This window comes from Dermacentor andersoni, chromosome 8, assembly GCF_023375885.2.
Source record: "Dermacentor andersoni chromosome 8, qqDerAnde1_hic_scaffold, whole genome shotgun sequence".
NCBI classification, from domain to species: Eukaryota; Metazoa; Arthropoda; class Arachnida; order Ixodida; family Ixodidae; genus Dermacentor; species Dermacentor andersoni.
The window spans coordinates 158324457-158343131 of record NC_092821.1 but is presented as its reverse complement, the minus strand read 5'-3'; the positions used below and the strand labels follow the sequence as shown (position 1 = coordinate 158343131).

General features: G+C 51.7%; 1 long non-coding RNA gene across 1 annotated transcript; it reads right to left on the bottom strand.

Annotated features, from left to right (window-relative positions):
• Positions 1–5320: 5320 nt before the first annotated feature.
• LOC140213043 (uncharacterized) lies at positions 5321–6694 on the bottom strand. The gene is made up of 2 exons (XR_011889983.1): positions 6467–6694; positions 5321–5452 (listed from the first exon to the last, which is right to left on the bottom strand). It is a non-coding gene; the product is annotated as an uncharacterized lncRNA (long non-coding RNA).
• Between the last annotated feature and the right edge of the window lie 11981 nt (positions 6695–18675).

Sequence of the window (18675 nt, the reverse complement as noted above, 5' to 3'; positions counted from 1 at the left end):
TTGGTTATCAGGTACAATGAGTAGGGAAAAAACTTCGCTGGGCGTTACGTACTTGTGGACCGGAAATAATTGCACAGAGAAGAAAAATGAGTTAATGGAATGCATAAGCGCTGATATTAAGGGTTTCGGGAATGGTGCTGAAGTTATCCTATTAGGTGACATGAATGCCCACATACAGGATTTAGATGGCTATAATGACAACAAAGGGAAGTCAATGCTAGATCTTTATGAGCAACATAACCTCGTTATCGTGGATACAGGGCCTAAGTGTGAATGGCAGATGACGTGGGAAGTGGGAAACCGGCAATCAACCATTGATTACTCCCTGATGACAGAAGGAATTCATAATAAGTTGAGAGACATGGTCATTGATGAGGAAGGGTATAGTAGCATATAGGGAGTGACCATAAACACATCATTTTGAAAATGGGATATGTAGTTGGGAAAGAGAGCAAGGAGCGCAAAATGGCCAGTCCAAATTTGAACGCTGAACAAATAGCAAATATAGTCACTAGAGTCGAGGAAGACCTTGGCAAATGGCCAAGTAAAGAGTGGGAATATGGCGAGCTTCTAAATGTAATAACGACAGAAATACGTACGGAAAGAGAAACAACATGTTCGTTGGAAAGGAAGGAAGAAACCGAAAAGCTGGTGGAACAGGGAGATACGAGAAGCGATCGCCGAAAGACAGAAAGCATCTCGAGAGCAAAGACAGGCAAAGAAAGCGCAGTTGCCGCAGGATGAAGTAACCAGTAAATAGGAAATATACCGGGACAAAAAGTCTATGGTTCAAATACTGGTGCAAGCAAAATTAAAAGGTGAAAGTGAACGTTGGTTGTCAGAAATAGGTGAGAAAAAGAAGGCCGCACCTAGAATATTTTGAAACCACATAAAACTATTAGACAGGAAGTCAACAACAATACAACAACATATCCTAGACGAAGACGAAAACAGACTGGAAAGAGAAGCGGCAATAAATTACAGCCGAAAAATAACAGCCGAATCTTTCCAAGCCAATGACGAGGTTGTATTTGAAAAAAAAGAGAGCTTGAAAGAGACGCAAGTGGAAAAGAAGCTGGTGCTGACAAATTTCAACTGAAAGAAAGCGGAAGAGAAAATTCCTAAGCGCACAGCCATGGGGCTAGACGAGGTTCCCGTTATGCTGATTAATGGACTAGGACCAAAAAGTAAGGAAGCTCTGGTGAAAGCAGTAGAAAAAACTTTAAAAGACAGACTAATACCATAGAGTTGGTGACAAAGTAGAATGGATTTAATTTATAAACGTAGAGGGGAGAAAGATACAACTCACTCATATAGACCGTTGACCATTACATCGGTAATATACAGGGTAGCAATGCAGGCAATCAAATTAAAGCTTTAAGCATGGGCAGAGAATAATGGCATTCTGGGAGAACTTCTGAATGGCTTCAGAATATGTAGGCGTTTAGATGATAACTTATTTCTTCTTACTCAGTGTATTGAAATATAAAAATTAGAAAGCAGACCGTTATATGTGGCCTTTTTAGACATTACAAGAGCCTACGACAACGTAGATCGCAACATTTTGTGGGATATTCTGGAAGGGGAAGGCTCAGTTGACGATTGTCTACAGCTTTTGAGAGGGATTTACCTAGTAAATATTGTTTGCGTTGAATCGGAAGAGATGAGGAGCGAGGAGAATGTTCATATCAACAAGGGACTGAGGCAGGGGTGCCCTTTATTTCTGCTGCTGTTTATGATGTACATGGTGAGGATATAGAGGGCGCTAGAAGGAAGTAATATCGGGTTTAATCTCTCATACAAACAGGTGGGTACAGTAATAGAGCAGCAGCTCCCAGGTTTATTTTATGCGGGCGACATTGTGTTGCTAGCTAACAAGCAAAGTGATTTGCAACGTCTGGCTAATATCTGTGGGCAGGAAGGCAACAATGTAGGTTTGAAATGTAGTGTTAGAAAATCAAGTGTTATGGTATTCAATAAAAACAGTGAACAGACAGTGGAGATACAGGGCCAGGAAATACCTCGGGTAACAGAATATAAATACCTTGGTATTTATATTCTGTTACCTCGTGGGCTCGGTGGCATTGCCACGATGCGATCCACTAACCCGCTGCTGTTCTTTATGCAGGTTTTGACATCAGTTATCATGCGAATGCTGCTGCCTCTCCTTGTGAAATCAACGAGCGTCAGTTTGCGACGATCGCACCCGTGCTTCGATGACGTAATAACATGGGATATCAGAACCAACAACGATTCAACCTGTCTGGCAACGCCGCCAGTGAAAGAATGGATCCTCGACGAAACGCCGCTAGCCCTACTGCCATCGCCAACAACCATCCAGACTACCCCTGCCGCACTGTGGGCCGGGGTAGCACACTCTCAAGTTCAACAAATGGCCACAGAGGGCGAAAAAGCGACCGCGCGCCGCCGCTAACAAAGCCAGCGTAGTAGCATCACTTCGGGATGCTTACGTTAGTTCCAATATTTCCCGGTAGAGGCGACGTAATAAGCGCAATTCTATCTTACAAACTTTCTCTTACAATTACCGAAGCATTCTTGTTACATAAAAAACAGGGCAAAATTATCATTGCTAATTAGATATTGTACTCTTTGTTAGTAAGTTTATTGTTTCTTCGTCATTATAAACGCAAATAGCGTTCAGCATCATCGATCTTTCACGTGACCTCTGGCCTCGATACGGCATGCCTCGAGGCATGCCGTATAGCCGGCAGGACAAGCACGGCGCGTACCAGCGTACGCGATCGGCGAAAAACGCCATATTGGATTTTGTTCTCAAAAAAAAAAAAGTGTACTTCCGCTTCCGGATTGAGCAACGTCATCTGGCGTCCACCTAAGTAAGTTCCATGCGCTGCCGCTGCTTATTTTCGAACCACTGCGAAAGGTACAGTTTCCCTTCTCTAAGTTGTTTCTTTATTCTATGCTGTGGGCTCGGTGGCATTGCCACGATGCGGTCCACTGTTAAAGGAGTACTGACACAAAACAAACCCACGTGGTTTTTTCTGCTTTAATAAGTAGTTTATGACGCAGTAATCACGGCACGAAACCTCATTTACTTCAGAGCGCGACAGGTAATTATTTGCAGTCTTTTTTGTAGCGACCAGCCGAAGTTTCGGTTCCAGAGAGCAACGAGACGGGACAAACGGGAATGTAAACAAAGGAAACTGAGGAGAGGCCCTACCCCCTCCGCGCGCTAGAAGAAAAGTGTGGAGGAAGTGACGTAGTAGGTTCTCCTCTTTCTTGCTGATTTTTTATTTCTTTGCCCTAGCGGCCACGCCTTTCGGGCCACAATGGCGGCTCTGTTTTTTGTTCTGTGCGCTCACACGTGTTGCTCCGTAGGTTTCGTACCGTGGCAAAGGCGCCATGCGGGCAGGTTTACGTTGGTCTCCGTGTTTCGTTGCGCTGCGTTATCTGGACCGTGCTCTACCGTATGTTGCTGTGGCCAGGTGGGACAGGAGGAACTAAATTTCGTGAAATGAACGCGCATGCAACGCTGTACGCAATGTACCGCACCACGGCAATGGCAACGGATAAGGGAATATCCGGGGGAAATTTTGTCCTCTTTGGCGGAATCATGCTAACGTGCTAACGATTGTTTAGTATTGCTGCGGAGCGCGCGGGTCCGAGCAGCATGGTTGCGCGCAGCGCGGCGTTGTTTCGCGAGAAATGTAAACAAGAGAGGAGAGCTGGCCCGATAGGCGGAACAACGCCATGAGCAACGCCGACTTCCGGCTTCACTTTAGCTTCACAAAGAGTGACGTCAGGGTAGCCACCCTAGTCAGGGCCTCTCCTGAGTTTCCTTCCTCTGTGGCCGCATCGGTCGGACGACCGCAGCCAATGACAGCGCCGGTAGCGTGAACGTCATGGCCACGTGGTAGACCCGGCGGGGCGGGGCCGGCGAGCGGGCGCCTCGCCGCTCTGATCATGTCTGTTTTATTTATTTTTTCTCTCCCTGGTCGAAACGCGGGCCTCTTTCGCCGCTGACGACGGCACATAAATGGGCTACAGTTTGTTTCTGGCACGAAATAACTTCTAGAATAAAGTGACCTCGAAAGAGTGCGAATTATAAAACGTTGTGCGAAATAGTAAATCGTTGGCGTGATTTCTACTCGGACGCGGTAAGCGCAGACGCGCCAGCAATCGTCTGTATACGCAGCGGCTCGCCTGACTGACCTGTTTACTCGCTATAACGGCACCGGGAAAACTAACCGTATTTTCACTTAAGAGAAACATAAATGTTCAGGCATTGATTGTGCTGACGAATTTAGGCGCTTTATTACGAGCTGCGGACGCATGGCAAGGACCCTCGACCCCGGATAGACGGCCGGCGAGCTAGGCCTACATCGTCTCCCAGCGATCGCAAGCTCGCTTGGCATGCTCGTTCGCTTCTGTCGGCGCCAATGAAATCAAATGTGCTGCAATTTAAGCGTGACATAACTGTGTACACGTTGTGCCGACTAACATAGGCGCTTCGTTATACGAGCTGCAAGCGATCGTGTCACAAGCGCAACCGGTATCGGATTCGATGGCCCAGCGAGCTATGCCTGCCGGCTCTTGGCCAACGGCGGCTGTCATGGATCCGATACTGCTAACGCGGCCTTGCGGAAACACGTCTACAGTGCTCGCTTAGACGTGTTTAAATTGGTATCGTTTGTTTCAAACAAGATAGCTGTGCAAATACGGTTGTTTTCACTTTCTGTTCGACGTTACGCAGCATTCCGAACTTCCACACAAGGGCGCCGGTTCTGGGCCGCCGCTCGCTCATTCGTACCATGTGTCCCGAATCGCCGCATGCGGCAAGTCGCACACGACGCGCCGTACTACAGATCGCACGGAAAATCGCGCCATGTGTCTCGCGCTTTAGACGTGGCCAATCACTTAGCGACTCAGATATTGCGGCCGGCGATGGCGAGGACGAACCTCAACAAAACCCTCGCATCGGCCACGATCACACCACAAATCGACGTTGAACCATAGAGAAAGGGACAGAACAAGAGCGGACACTCCCATAGAGCCCAGCGGCCGAATTGACTGCAGCGCACCAAGCCGTGGGTGTTAAAACCTGAAGCCCACTTCCGGTTTCGGTTTTGTGCGCGCGCGTTTTAAATACTAGCTGATGCGCGTCACGCCGGTTCCGTTTTTTTTTTTCCTTTTGAAGCAAATATTTATATATTTATCTTTTATTTATTAAACGTTTATTTGCAAATCATTTGATTAAGTAAAATTGATTGTGAACGATATTCACAAGCCTCCATTGAATATGTGCCACGTGCAATTTCATAAAGACGCAAGACACCTTGCGAAATGAGGAAATATTAATGTTTATTTTATTCTTTGTAAATGCTCGTCGCGGGCTTTTTGTGCATTCATCCAACGTTGCGGCACCAGGTAAGCAGCAGTAGTTTCCGCAGGAAGCTCCACCAGACGACGTGAGCTGAAAAAATTACAAGCGTTATTTTGGTATTAACATGTAAGAATAATGCCTGTAGAGGCGAAGCGTGCGAAAGTGGTGAGTGGGCGGCATTACAAACAAAAGCAGTTCGTATTTACACACACGGCGTAGAAAATACCCGACTCATCCCAAGCAATACCGTACATACCACAAACACATTGTAATTCCAAGCATTCCTCTCTTCCCAATACTTATTTCCTGCACTTTAATAGCACGAATGCGCGGGCAACGGCGCGTTTCGCGAACCTGGCTACAACCGACGCAATAGTACGCTACGAATACACAGAGGTGGCCACAACACAGGCTCTCAACCAGAGCATGCTGGACGCTCGCAGAATTCCTTCTACTCGCACTCAAGACAAAATGCGTGGGTGCCGTTCAGAAGACAGAATTTTCGAGTATAGTTCCTGGCGTTTGAGCTCCTTGGCTTATCTCTTGTGCGTTCTGCAGGCGCAAGCAACGCACTCCCGTGTTATCACTCTTGACGATGGCTCGTCGCGTTTTCGACAAGCGTGAGTGCCGAAAGAAGGCTTAAATTGCTGCGGGGACAAAAATTGCCACAAACTTGTCGCAGTAAGATTCAGTACGCGCCAAACTAACTTTGTCACCACGGCCGAGCTGAATTTCGCTGTCACAGCGCCAGGCGCGCCCGCTGCGCTCGAAAGGTAGCCCAAAAAGTAATGAAATTAGTTTCAATAATGTTGGCAGTCAGAGAAAGCGCCAAAACTTGTCGCAGTAAGATTCAGTACACGCGAAACTGCGTCACAGCACCCCGTGCGACTAGCGTGCCCTAAAACTACCTAAATTAGTTAAAATAATATTGGGGCTTATAGGAAGCGTCGCAAACATCTCCCAGTACGATTCATTAATTCAAATTAACTGCTCCACGACGGCCACGCTGTTTTTCGTTAACTGCGTCACAAGTCTAGCCTAGGTGCCGGGCAGTAAGCCTAATTGCTTGAAGTGCGTCGCAAACTGTCCAACAAAGTTTCTCACCTTGCCGTAGTCCAATAGTGCAGTGCTGCCATGTCGAAGTTCCGAAAGAACGCAATAATTCGCCGGGAGGCCACCAAACCAGGCTAAATCCCAAAATAGAAACACAGGCAGACAGACGGGTGCCCGAACAGGCCAACGCTCAAATGCGCGGCCGGTCTCTCTCGCTTCGGCGGTGTCTGACGAATGATGCAAACATCTGGCTCGTCATTCGCCGGTTCGCCTGTCGCTAGGCAACGGAAGTATGCCGCAAAGTTTAATTTAATTTATACGCAGATATTTTTAATTTTTCCGGGAAAGAATAAAAAAAAAACAATTTCTGTTAATCTCATTTCACATTCTTCTGTTTTTCGATGCTCGCGGCCCCAATTCGTCGGTGTTAATACTATAGCGTGGCGTGTTTCCTGTTTCCAATTTTCGCCGAGTGTCCGCTCTTGTTCTATCCCTTTCTCTATGGTTGAACGTTGTGGCAGCGCAGTCAAGCTGATAGGAAATATCCCGATGGACATGACAAAAACTGCAGTTGCAGCGACACGGAGAGCGTCCCACTACAAGCACAACAGCTAGAACAAGCAGCAACAGAGGAGAAGAGCACATGTAAGCCGCATGGCAGCCAACGAAAATTCGTGACGTAGCCACATGACGTAGCGTTTTCTTGGCTATTTACAATCCCTGTTGATGTCAATGTCGCGAGGTGCTCTGTTTCGCGGTTGGCTGCGCGCACGTACTTTAAAATTGATTTTAAATATGTTCTAAGCGATATTCGCCGCTGATATATTATAGACGATGTGTGTGTGACCAACTAAATCGATCTCACAAGTTATCTCGACTTCAAATTTTTGTGTCAGTGCTCCTTTAAGAACGGCCAGCTGCAGTGCAAGTTTTGCCGCCCAGTTGCGACTGTGGCGGAAACTTTCCTGGAGCGTCGCCGCACACCTCTAGCCACGGCGTGACTATGTCAACTGTGTGTGAACAACAATACGTGCGTCCTCGACTCTCCGTCGCTGGAGCCGAGTTTGACGAAGTCGCCATTATGACTAAACGGGCTCGGCGGACCAACTATTGTTACTGAGCCGCGGGAACGTCTACTGACACCCCTTCCCACGCGCCGACCAAGACGCCAGACAATGGGCGGCCGGCGGGCGCGCTGCAGCTCGGGGAATAAATGCCCCGACGGTGCCTCGTATCCCCTACGGTGCCTCGTCTCCCCTACGGTGCCTGGTCAACTCACCTACGGTGCTTGGACGGCCGTTTCCGTCACCTGGGTATCGAGGGAGGACCGAGTGTTCATAAACTGCTGTTGTGCGGCTGCTCAGGTCACTCTCTCAAGCAGTCATGTTATACTGATGTACTTTCTCAAACAGTAATGTTAGACTGATATAAATACTGTAAATAAACCCATATTCTTCGTTCTCGATGAGAAGCAGTCCTTCCCTTCATCAACGTCCTCAGCGTGGATAAGTTGGACGACGGCATGGGCCAGCTACCTTCTAATTCATGCCCGACTCTAATCTTGACAACGGATCACGAGCGATGGGATTGAACCCCCAATCATAACACCACTAATCCGCTGCTGTTCTTCATGCAGGTCTGTGAACCACGCTCTCTTTACGCTAAGAAAACCAATAATTATTCGCACGGTCCCGCGCGGGACCGTGCGATGACGGTGCAAACTGCACCACACGCACCGCTGCTCGCGCCGACAGTACTTGTTTCGGCGAACTGTGCGACAAGACTCGTCGTAAACTGCAATATTTTAGCTTCATTTTTATTTTCCACTTTCTCCCTTTCAACTGTAAGAACCAGAACAGAGGCGAAATTATCTCACTAGAGGGGGATCGCGCAGTGCGGCCAACAGCGGATGTGCGCGCCTGTCAATGGTGATGACTGGACGGCGCGCACTATGTCTTCACTTATGCTTGGGCCACGAGCTCCGCTGTTCAACTTTCATTTGACGCTGATAGTACATATTACTTTCATATGTACTCACATTTAGAAGCCCTGCTGTGCGTTCTCAAGGTTGGTACCGGCGAACCGCATTCCTTCTTTCCCCGGGCAGCCGTCTCAACTGTCCGCACAACATACCCTCAAAGTTTCGTCGACGAACACCACAAGGAACGCAAGAGTTTTGGAGCACATCGATATGTAAGCTGTTGAAGAACAGGAACCAGCTTGTCTTGTCGAAATGTCCAACCGGTCCAGGACCAAATAACATGACGCAACCGTTGCGCGGCAAATTTATCCCTCCACAAGACCATAGTCACACGAGGGGGGAGAGGGTTACGAGCGACCGTCAAGCCCGGCGTCTCCACCGCTTCTGCAAGCACTGGTGCGCGCCAGATTACCGGCCTGGCTCTTGAGGGCGTTGTCTTATTGGTTAACTTGAGCCACGAGATCTGCCGCTTCGCAAGTCGCACGAAGAGATAATAAAGGAAGGTGCCGCTCGTGCCGTGGTTACGCCTGTCCTTGAATTCGTTGACCGTGCCAGCTACGTCGGCTTTGGCGGGAAAAGGCAGACTCCGCACGTTTTCGTTTCGGCGGGAAAAGGTGATTATGGCGCGAATGCGCAGAAGTAGATGTTTGATGGTGACATTGAGTGCTGTTTGATTGCTGAATACTTCCAATACATCGGTGTTTCTTTCGTTATTTTTTTTTTTTGAGAATAAAGGAAAGACATGCAGTCACCCTACAATGATGACGCCTACTCGTTTTCGTTTCGACTGGCCCGTTCAGTTAACTGCACCTAATGCGTCACTAGTCACTGTGTTGGTTCTATAGAAAGTGCGATAACAAGGAACATTTCTGTGTACTGGCGAAGACGTAATCGGGAGTACATTCTTAAACAAATTTACACTCTTTGGGTCGTATCTTGCCACACAAGAATAATGGTCATATGTCTTGCTTGCGTTTCCTTTCTTGAAAACGCTGTGCTCGCTACATTCCTGTAGAGAATGCTCTGTCATGGTGATAACGGGCATGCCGTTCGTGACTTGGAAGGGCTGGGCTCACAGCGTTTAAGAAAGGAAATGCGGACGAGAAAGATGATTATTGTTGAGTGGCAAGATACGACCAGAAGGGTGTAATTTTGCTTGAGAATCTGTGCACTAGAAAACAACTCTTAATTGGTCTGTTGTGCGTTGTGATATCTTCAAACTGGCAACGCTCATAGTGTGCGCGACGGTGTGGCCGCTTCCTTTGGTTTTATCCCGTCGTATTACCTTTGTTTGTTTTGTGTATACAGGGTGTTTTTTTAGCGGCACCAAATTTTTAAGATTAGAAAAAACATAAAGCACGGTAACGTTATGTTTACCTTTCGAGTGTATGGATTGGCGGCCTCTAGATACAGAGCAATTTCCGCACTTACGTGGACAATTAGCGAAGTTACGTTAGTTAACTGAATTTCTCATTATCAACAATAGGTGGCTACAGCAAACGACTACTTTGGGGCCCATCCCCGACACTACCTATACTAACGATCAAATTTTGAATAGTGGAGTTCATTTGGGAGCTACGCGAACAATTAATTCCGCTTAGCAGGTTCCTTGAAACCGAAACTGGCTGGAAAAAGTGCGTCTGTGTCGCCGATGTCGCCCCCCCCCCCTCCCTTTCGTCACGTCTCTGAGTCACCGCTGGTCCGGCGCCGCAAGTAGCTTGCGTTATCTCCTTGCTGTCTGCGGCTTTGGCCTAGCGCTTCAATGCCGGCGGGCCGCCAAATTTACTTCGTCATTCCGTTTGGCGCCACGTGTCCATGCACTTCCACCGACGAAATGCCGTTTCAGGCTGTGGATGAAAACGACGTTTAGTCAAAATTCACTTTCTCCGGGAAAGCTATCTCGAACGCGTGCGCGCGCGCGAGTTGTGTAAATGAAAACGCGCAACCTAAAACAGATATGAACATAACTCACCGAGTGAAGGGGAAAGAAAGAAAGGAATACTACTACTGCAGCAAAGACAACTTGCTCAATGAACCCGGAGTTAAGTGCACTCAACAAAGCCACTGAGCAACCCGCCGCGGTTGCTCAGTGGCTATGGTGTTGGGCTGCTGAGCACGAGGTCGCGGGATCGAATCCCGGCCACGGCGGCCACATTTCGATGGGGGCGAAATGCGAAAAACACCCGTGTACTTAGATTTAGGTGCACGTTAAAGAACCCCAGGTGGTCGAAATTTCCGGAGTCCTCCACTACGGCGTGCCTCATAATCAGAAAGTGGTTTTGGCACGTAAAACCCCATATATTATTATCAACAGGCTACTTGTTAGCAGACTTATACGTATTTCACACACACATACACACAAAGTGTTGTTCCAATCACATGCATTTAAAGGAACTGTTCATAACGATGGCCATTCGTGGCAACACACATCATCAACCCATCTTTCATGCAATCAGACTCGCTTGAGCATTGCAGGTTGAATTGCAGCACATGCAGCAATGATCCTTGCTTTGAGGTCTTCCACAGTGGAGGGTTCAGTGGCGTAAACAACATTCTTCACGTATCCCCAGAAAAAGAATTAAATCTAGAGGGGAAAGGTCTGGAGAGCAGTAATAGTAAGTGACTTGGAAATGGGAAAAGTAGAGAAGTGCAGTACCGTAACTGTCTATCGCTTAGAAGGTCACCTCAACAGTACTGCCCTGGGGAAGGGGAACAAAGGAGTGGAGAGGAATAAAGATGAAAGAGGGGGGGACGGGGGTGGGGGACGAGCGTAAGGCCGTGAAGAAAAACAAGCAAAAAGAAGCGTGAAACGGGGCCTATGGCCGCGTGTAACGGTTCGAGGACTCAAAGAACTCAATGAGAGCTGGAAAGGCTCTTTTTAGTAAACGCGAAAAACTCCTAGGAAATAGAAAGTCCTCATGACGGGCTGTGGGGAGTCCTAGGCGTCGATAGGAGGCGATTACGGTTTCTCGAGCTGAGCTGTAAGCCGCGCAGTCGAGAAGGATGTGTGCGAGAGTTTCATCAACGCCAGCAGTGCAGTTCTGGCAAACGGGACTGCGCCTGAATGGCGAGAGATCCGCTCCGCTGTGTTGAAGCAGCCAATGCGGAGTAACCCATCACCACAGAGCTGCCCGGCGTTTCCAAACGGCGCTCCCCGACTTGTGCCCTTCAACAGACGGCTGCCTCCCTCCTGCCTGAGGACCACGGAGGAAACCTGCAGATCTACATTGACGGCTCGGTGATGCCGGACACAGGCTCGTCGACTGCGGCCTGCGTGGTGCCCGCCTTGCGAAAGAGCAAGCAGTGTCACCTCCCCGACCATGCGACGTCAACAGCGGCAGAGATAGCAGGCCTTCACCTGGCTGTGGACTTACTCGCAGAGGAGCTGTCAGTGACCACAGTGACCATCTACTGCGACTCCAAGGCGGCACTTCTCAGCCTGCAGAGGCCAGAAAGGGCCAGCCTCGGGGTTGCCCTGCTCTCGACAAGGCTGATGGCGCTCCAGGAGGCGGGCTGCTCAGTGTCCCTGCACTGGCTTCCAGCCCACGTAGGGATACCGGGCAACGAGGAAGCAGATGCACTGGCAAAGCGTGCTCACCACTGCGTGGTCCCGCCCAGCCTGGCAGTGACAGCCAATGATTTCACAAGCCACAGGCTTCGGCACCATCTGCTGGCCTGCCATCCGGACAAGCGGATGTCCTTGGGCCGCCCTCCGCGACCACTTCCACAGCGCAGCCTCGCACGTAGGGAGACCTCCCTCCTTCTGCGACTGAGGATTGGCTGCTGTTGGACGGGTGCTCGCCGCCACCGGCACGGCCTCATCGCCTCTCCAGCCTGTGCCTCCTGTGGGGAGCCCGAGACCCTGGAGCACCTCCTGCTGGCCTGCCCTGCTTACCTGCAGCAGCTTGACCGTCTCCTGCAGGAGTTCCGACGCGTGGGGCTTCCTCCTGCACGGCAGGAAGACATCCTCTTCCCTGGTTGTAGCGAGCTACCAGCCCTCCTAAGTGTCGTCGAGTACCTCGACTCGTCGGGGCTCTCGGCGAGACTCTAGGATTTTCTGCAAAGACGGATAGCCTCACGGCTATCCAAACCAATCTAGGCTACTCGACCTGCCCCAACCATCTGGCTACTGCTGGATCACCGCCCCCTGGCCTTTCACCAGATCACCACTCCTACCGGACCCACTGGGCCCTTCCTGCCGGACTGCTCAGCCGCTGCCATGGAACACTTTAACCCTCTACTTTCCTATCTCCTTTGCTCCCACTATCCCCCCCGCCCCTGTTGACGCTGAGCCGTGCTCCCGCAAGGGCTGCAGAAAACAGCGTCAACCTTTCCTTATCCCTTCATGAACCACTTCTCTCTCTAAAAGGGCCCTATCCGCCTGTGAGAGTCCCAGTTTTGGTAGCGGCCGGGGTGGAGCGCCAGCGGCGACGCGATTGTCAGGATGTTTGCTTCTGACTGCATTTGAGACCAGTTGGCGTGCAGTGTCAAATAGGGAGACGAAGTTGGTATAAGGCGTGAAATGAGAGTGAGCCTCTTTGCGCGAGGTGATCGGCTCGTTCATTACCATCGATTTCGACGTGCGAAGGAACCCATTGGAAAATAAGATAACAGCCAATTTCTTATGCGTAACCAAACTTTAAAGAAAGTCGTTGCGCGATGAGGGGCCTCTCTCCCTTTGGCGAGCGTGAGTAGCGCCGCACGGGAGTCCGTGAGTATGGCGACTGACGGGGGAAGGCGCTCAAGAAGTAAATCGGCAGCCAGGTTAAGGGCGGCAAGTTCGGCAAGCGTTGACGAACAACCGCAGCAGAGGCGGCACACCTTATGCAGCGAACGTTCGGGAATAACACATGCTGCGGATGAGGAGCCGTCATTGAGAACCGAGCCATCGGTGAAAACGAGCACGCGGCCCGACAGTCGCTCCTCAAAGGTGGCGGCGATCTCGTGAAGAATCGCGCAGGTGGGTGTGTTCCGCTTGCTTTTCACCCCGAGTACTGTGGTACGGATGTCAAGCGGGCGGTAACGATAGGGGGTGGGCGGAAGCCAGCCACAGTCGGGGGCGAGTTTCACAAGTGAGTGAAAGTCAGATGCGCGCTGTCCCATGCCAGAGTGGGGGAGAGAGTAAAAGCGCGTGACGAGCTTTTGCCCCTGCTGCGTGCGTTGTAGGCGCTCGACGTGGTTTAGGGCGCGCCATTCCGCTCGAAGTGAGAGGGGGAAGTCTTTGGCTTCCGCCAGAGTGGACCCTATTTGAGAAGTGCGCGGGAGGCCATAAATCTGGCGGATGACTGTTATATGTTGCATGTCACGTGACTGCCACTAAGCAGGTTTGAGAGAGGCCGAGGGGAGACCGTATATGATTCTCGAGGAGGCAATCGCATTGTATACTCTGAGAGCAAGTTGCGGAGAGCAGCCGCGGCCTCGAGCTAGGAGGGAACGCGCGGCACTGGCACCTTTGATGGCGCTCTTGCGGAGAGCGGCCACAGCCGGTCTGAAGCTAAGACGGTGGTCTACAAGGACGCCAAGGTAGCGAACTTTGCGAGCCCACGGGAGAGAAACGCCGCATATAGACTGAGACGAGGAACCTCAAAGCGCGCTTTAAGACGAGGGTGTACGAGTAGGGCCTCGGTTTTGGTAGGTGATAGGTTGAGGCCTATGCCAGAAAGGAAGTTTTCAACTGCATTGATGGCGCATTGAATGCTCTGACGAACTTGCCGGCCGCGGGAAGTGGGTCCGATGGCGAAAAGGGCTACGTCGTCAGCATGATGCGGACTTCATGAGGTAGAACGCGCGTAACGAAGTGCCTGATGCGAGCGATAGCCAAGTTGAACAGAAAGGGGCTGAGTACGCTGCCTTGGGGAACACCAGTGGAGACGGGACGGGACGCACTTAATGAGCCGCCTATTCCAACACCAAAACTGCTGCCATTCAGAAAAGCGGCAACATATAGGAGAGGAGGCGGTCGCAGATACTCATTGCGCGAAGGGCATTTGTAATTGAAACGCGTGGTAAAGAATCAAAAGCGCTCTGTACATCCAAAAGAACAAGATACCCTGCTTCTCCAGCGGTGAATGGCGTCCTCGAGGGTGGAGATGACATCGGCGAGGCAGTCAGCTGTCGAACGTTGTCGTCGAAAGCCACTGAGTTCAGGAGGCAGGAAGTCCAGTGCGGCAGAAATCCATTCGAGGCGACGGAGGGCCATGGCCTCGAAAACTTTTCCCGCGCCGGATGTGAGTGAAACAGACCGGTAGGACGAGAGTTCGGAAGAGGGTTTGCCTCTTTTCAGAAGTGGAACCACGACGGCTTCCTTCCATGAGGGTGGCAAGGCTCCGGAACGCCAAACTTCGTTGTACTCTTCGAGGAGTTGTGGAAGCTGGGAGCGGTCGAGACTGCGTAACATTTGATACGTTATACCATCTCTTCCCGGTGTAAAGCACCGTTTGCGGCTTTGAAGAACGTAAGTGAGTTCTCCGATGGTGAAGTCAGCGCTGCACAAAGCACGGATTTCCTCTCTAATACGTTGCGTTGGGAAGAAACGCAAGGGTGCAAGAAGATCGCACCTGTTGTGTTAAGGCGGAGCTAATTCTGCGAGATTAGAGGGAGGAACAGGTTGTACTGAGGCAAGGAAGCTATCCGCCAGCAGTTCAGCAGCTTCGGCCGCAGTGAGCAATAGCGAGTGAGAGCGCTGGGGAGCGTGGCACTTCGGGACGGAGCATCGCGCCGAGGATGCGTCAGCATCGCGATTGGTTTCGTGGGTCGTCGAGGCTGATGCATAGATTGGCTCAACTTTCGTTGCGGCGATGTTTGGAGTGTTTGCGGCAAACGACGTCGATGCGATTGTAGACGGTCCAGTGTTCGGGGTTATCCGTGCGGATAGCCTTTCGCTGAGCTCTACGGCGAGCAGTGCGCAGGTTGAGTTGTTTGATGTCCGCCGCAGGGGTGTTAGCAGGCACCTCACAAGTCACAGATGCATGACTGGCACAATCGGCGATGTGCGCGAAAAGGTCCGACGCGACTGGCACAGCAGCACACAGTTCGCGAAAGCGGGGCCAGTTCACAACACTGTAGGACTTCACCTGCCAGCGCACGTTGTGAAGCGGCTCGAGTAGGATCGGAAAGTGATCAGATCCCCTGGACAGCATGCTGGCCACGGACACCGCCTATAGGAGCGCCGTCGTTTTGGTACCAAGTGTCTTTCAAGAGAATTAGAGGCAGTTCGGCAATGAATTCTCCTACGACTTCTTTTAGTATCCGATCGGTGTACAGCGTACCAGTGAGTGTACCATCAAAAATATACGGCCCGATACCTTCGTCATTGTAAATCCCACAACACACGTTAACCGACCACCCTACTAGGTGATTATGCTCACGGAGCCAGTAGGGATTTAAATTTGCCCAATAATGCGCATTGTGAATGTTCGCAACTGAACTTCGACAAAACTGGGCTTCATATGTCTAAATGATTTTCTTGGGGAAATCTGAATCTCCGTCTAGCTGAATCAAAAGTCCAGGCGTCTCAAGAAGTCCATGTCTTAGTTCTTGCTGCAGGCTCAGATGAAATGGGTACAATCGATGTTTCATAAGGACTCTACTGTTCGCTCCACAAGACCCGGCAACTTCTCGCGTGCTTGCTTCGGGCTTTGCCCCAAAACATACGAGTATGGAGTCAGTTTGAGGTTGGGGAGTTCGTATTGCCGTTCTTGAGTGGCCCAGTTTAGGCGACTTAAGCAAAGCGCAGGACGATTTCACACGCTGCTGCATCAGCCAATAACCGGAAACGAAGTACGCAGATGGGTTCCGCGAAGAGGGGACGCAGGAAACACCCACGCGTGGAAAGAAATCGGATTAGTGGCTGCGCCGTAGAAAAGGCACCAGATCAGCACCCTGGCAATGCGACCAGGGAACAGGATGTCTTCCTGCCGTGCAGAAGGAAGCCCCAGGCGTCGAAAGTTCTGCAGGAGGCGGCCACTCTGCTGCATGTAAGCAGGGCCGGCCAGCAGGAGGTGCTCCAGGGTCTCGCGCTCCCCACAGGAGGCACAGGCTGGAGAGGCGATGAGGTCGTGCCGGTGGTGGCAAGCCCCCGTCCAGCAGCAGTCAATCCTCAGTCGCAGCAGGAGGGAGGTCTCCCTGCGTGCGACGTTCCGCTGCGGAAGTGGTCGTGGAGGGCGCCCCAAGGACATCAGCTTGTCCGGATGGCAGGCCAGCAGATGACGTCGCAGCCTGTGGCTTATCGAGTCACTGGCTATCACTGCCAGGCCGGGCGGGACCACGCAGTGGTGGACACGCTTTGCCAGTGCATCAGCTTCCTCGCTGCCCGGTATCCCTACGTGGGCTGGTAGCCAGTGCAGGGACACCGAGCAGCGCACCTCCTGGAGCGCCATCAGCCTAGTCGAGAGCAGGGCGACCCCAAGACTGGCCCTTTCTGGCCTCTGCAGGCTGAGAAGTGCCGCCTTGGAGTCGCAGTAGATGGTCGCTGGCAACTCCTCCGCGGGCACGTACAGAGCCATGTGGAGGCCTGCTACGTCTGCCGCTGTTGGCGTCGCATGGTCGGGGAGGGGAAACTGCCTGCTTTTCCGCAATGCGGGCACCACACAGGCCGCAGTCGACGAGCCCGTGTCCGGCATCGCTGAGCCGTCAACGTAGACCTGCAAGTGTCCTCCTTGGTCCTCATGCAGGAGGGAGGCAGCCGTCAGCTGAAGGGCACAAGTCGGGGAGCGCCGTTTGCAAACGCCGGGTAGCTTTGTGGTGATGAGTATGGGGGGTCTCTGGGGAGGAGGCAGCTGTGCATTGTACGCTGGAGGCCTCCCAATCACCTCCTCGTACAGCCCACAGTCTCCCCATCTGTGAATGGGGAGACTGTCGGGACAGCAGGGCAGTGCCGTCTGGGCCATGATGGATGCGGTCAACATGGCGTAGCCCCTATTGCAGGAGGAAGAGTGACAGGGGCCATGCTGCCGCCTCGGCCGAGGTCGCAGCGACTTGAGAGCTGCGGGGAGCGCCCAGGCAGATCCTAATCGCGGCCCGTTGCTGCAGCTCCAGCTTCTTGAGACGGGCAGGTGGTAGTGCTACGAGTGGGAGGGCGTACCGCAGGCGTGAGGTGGCTGCTGCATCGTACAGCCGCAGAGCCCAACTAGTGGTACAGCCCTGCCCTCGGGCAAGAAGCTGGGCAGACTGCCTTGCGGATCCGGAGGACCTGGACATGCAGGGCCCTGACAGCAGGCAGCCAGGAGAGCCGGTGATCAATGCATAGCACCCGGTACGTCACTGCCGTGCTCCAGGGTGTTGGATCTGGAGAAGAATCCCAATTGCTGTCCCCCAGATTTTCGGACCTTGCCGTTGGGTGCGGGAGTTGGCCGAGGTTGAGGAGGACGTCGGGATGAAAACTGGAGGTTTATTTACATTATTTACAGTGAGAGTACAAAGAAATTAACAGTCATAAAGTCACTACGGGCCGGCAGCAACTCGGATGCTGCGGTCCGTGGCAAGAAGCTCGAAAAAGATGAATGAAGGAATGCTCCATTGCTGCTATCCCATGCCACGTAACGTCCACCCTCAATACAATGTAGGGCGCCGGGTAGCCAGGGCTCGTTCCCTGTTAAAAGCGGCTGCTGCCACTCCGAATCTGGCATGTTTCGTTGACGCCGCCCAGTACGAGTGCTCTGATCACTATGCCGTAGTTTCGGTTGACTTCAATGGCACTCTGATTAATTCAGCATCCGTGCGGAAGGTTTCTTCAACAGTAGCCGAGCAGGTTGCTATAGCTATACCACTGAAGGACCCTCTACGTTCCAATATCTATACAGACTCCAGATCGGCAGCCCGAGCTTTCGCCTCCGGCTCGATCTCAAAGGAGGCGGCGGCCATCCTCGGCAGTGAGGCGGCTGCTGGTTTTCATAGCATCAAATGGTTCCCGGCCCATATGGGAATCAATGTACACTCTGAGCTTGTTAACGCCAATGAGTTGGCCCATGACTGTGCGCGAGGTCTTACACACCGCGGCGGTTCAGGTGGACTCACGGGTGGCGACTTAGGGCTGTACAGAGATTCGCTTCTCACCTTCCATGAAATCTTGAAACATTATCAACTTGCTCGGCGGGCCTTTCCGCTACCACACCCTAAACTTAATAGACCACAATCGTCGGCGTTTCGCATGCTTCAAACGGGGTCATTTCCCTCCAGGGGCAGATTCAGTCACTTCGCGCCTAATGTAGAACCCCACTGTCCAGACTGTGGGGAGGCGTACTGCTCCTTGTCCCATATGCTCTGGCAATGCCCTGCGTTA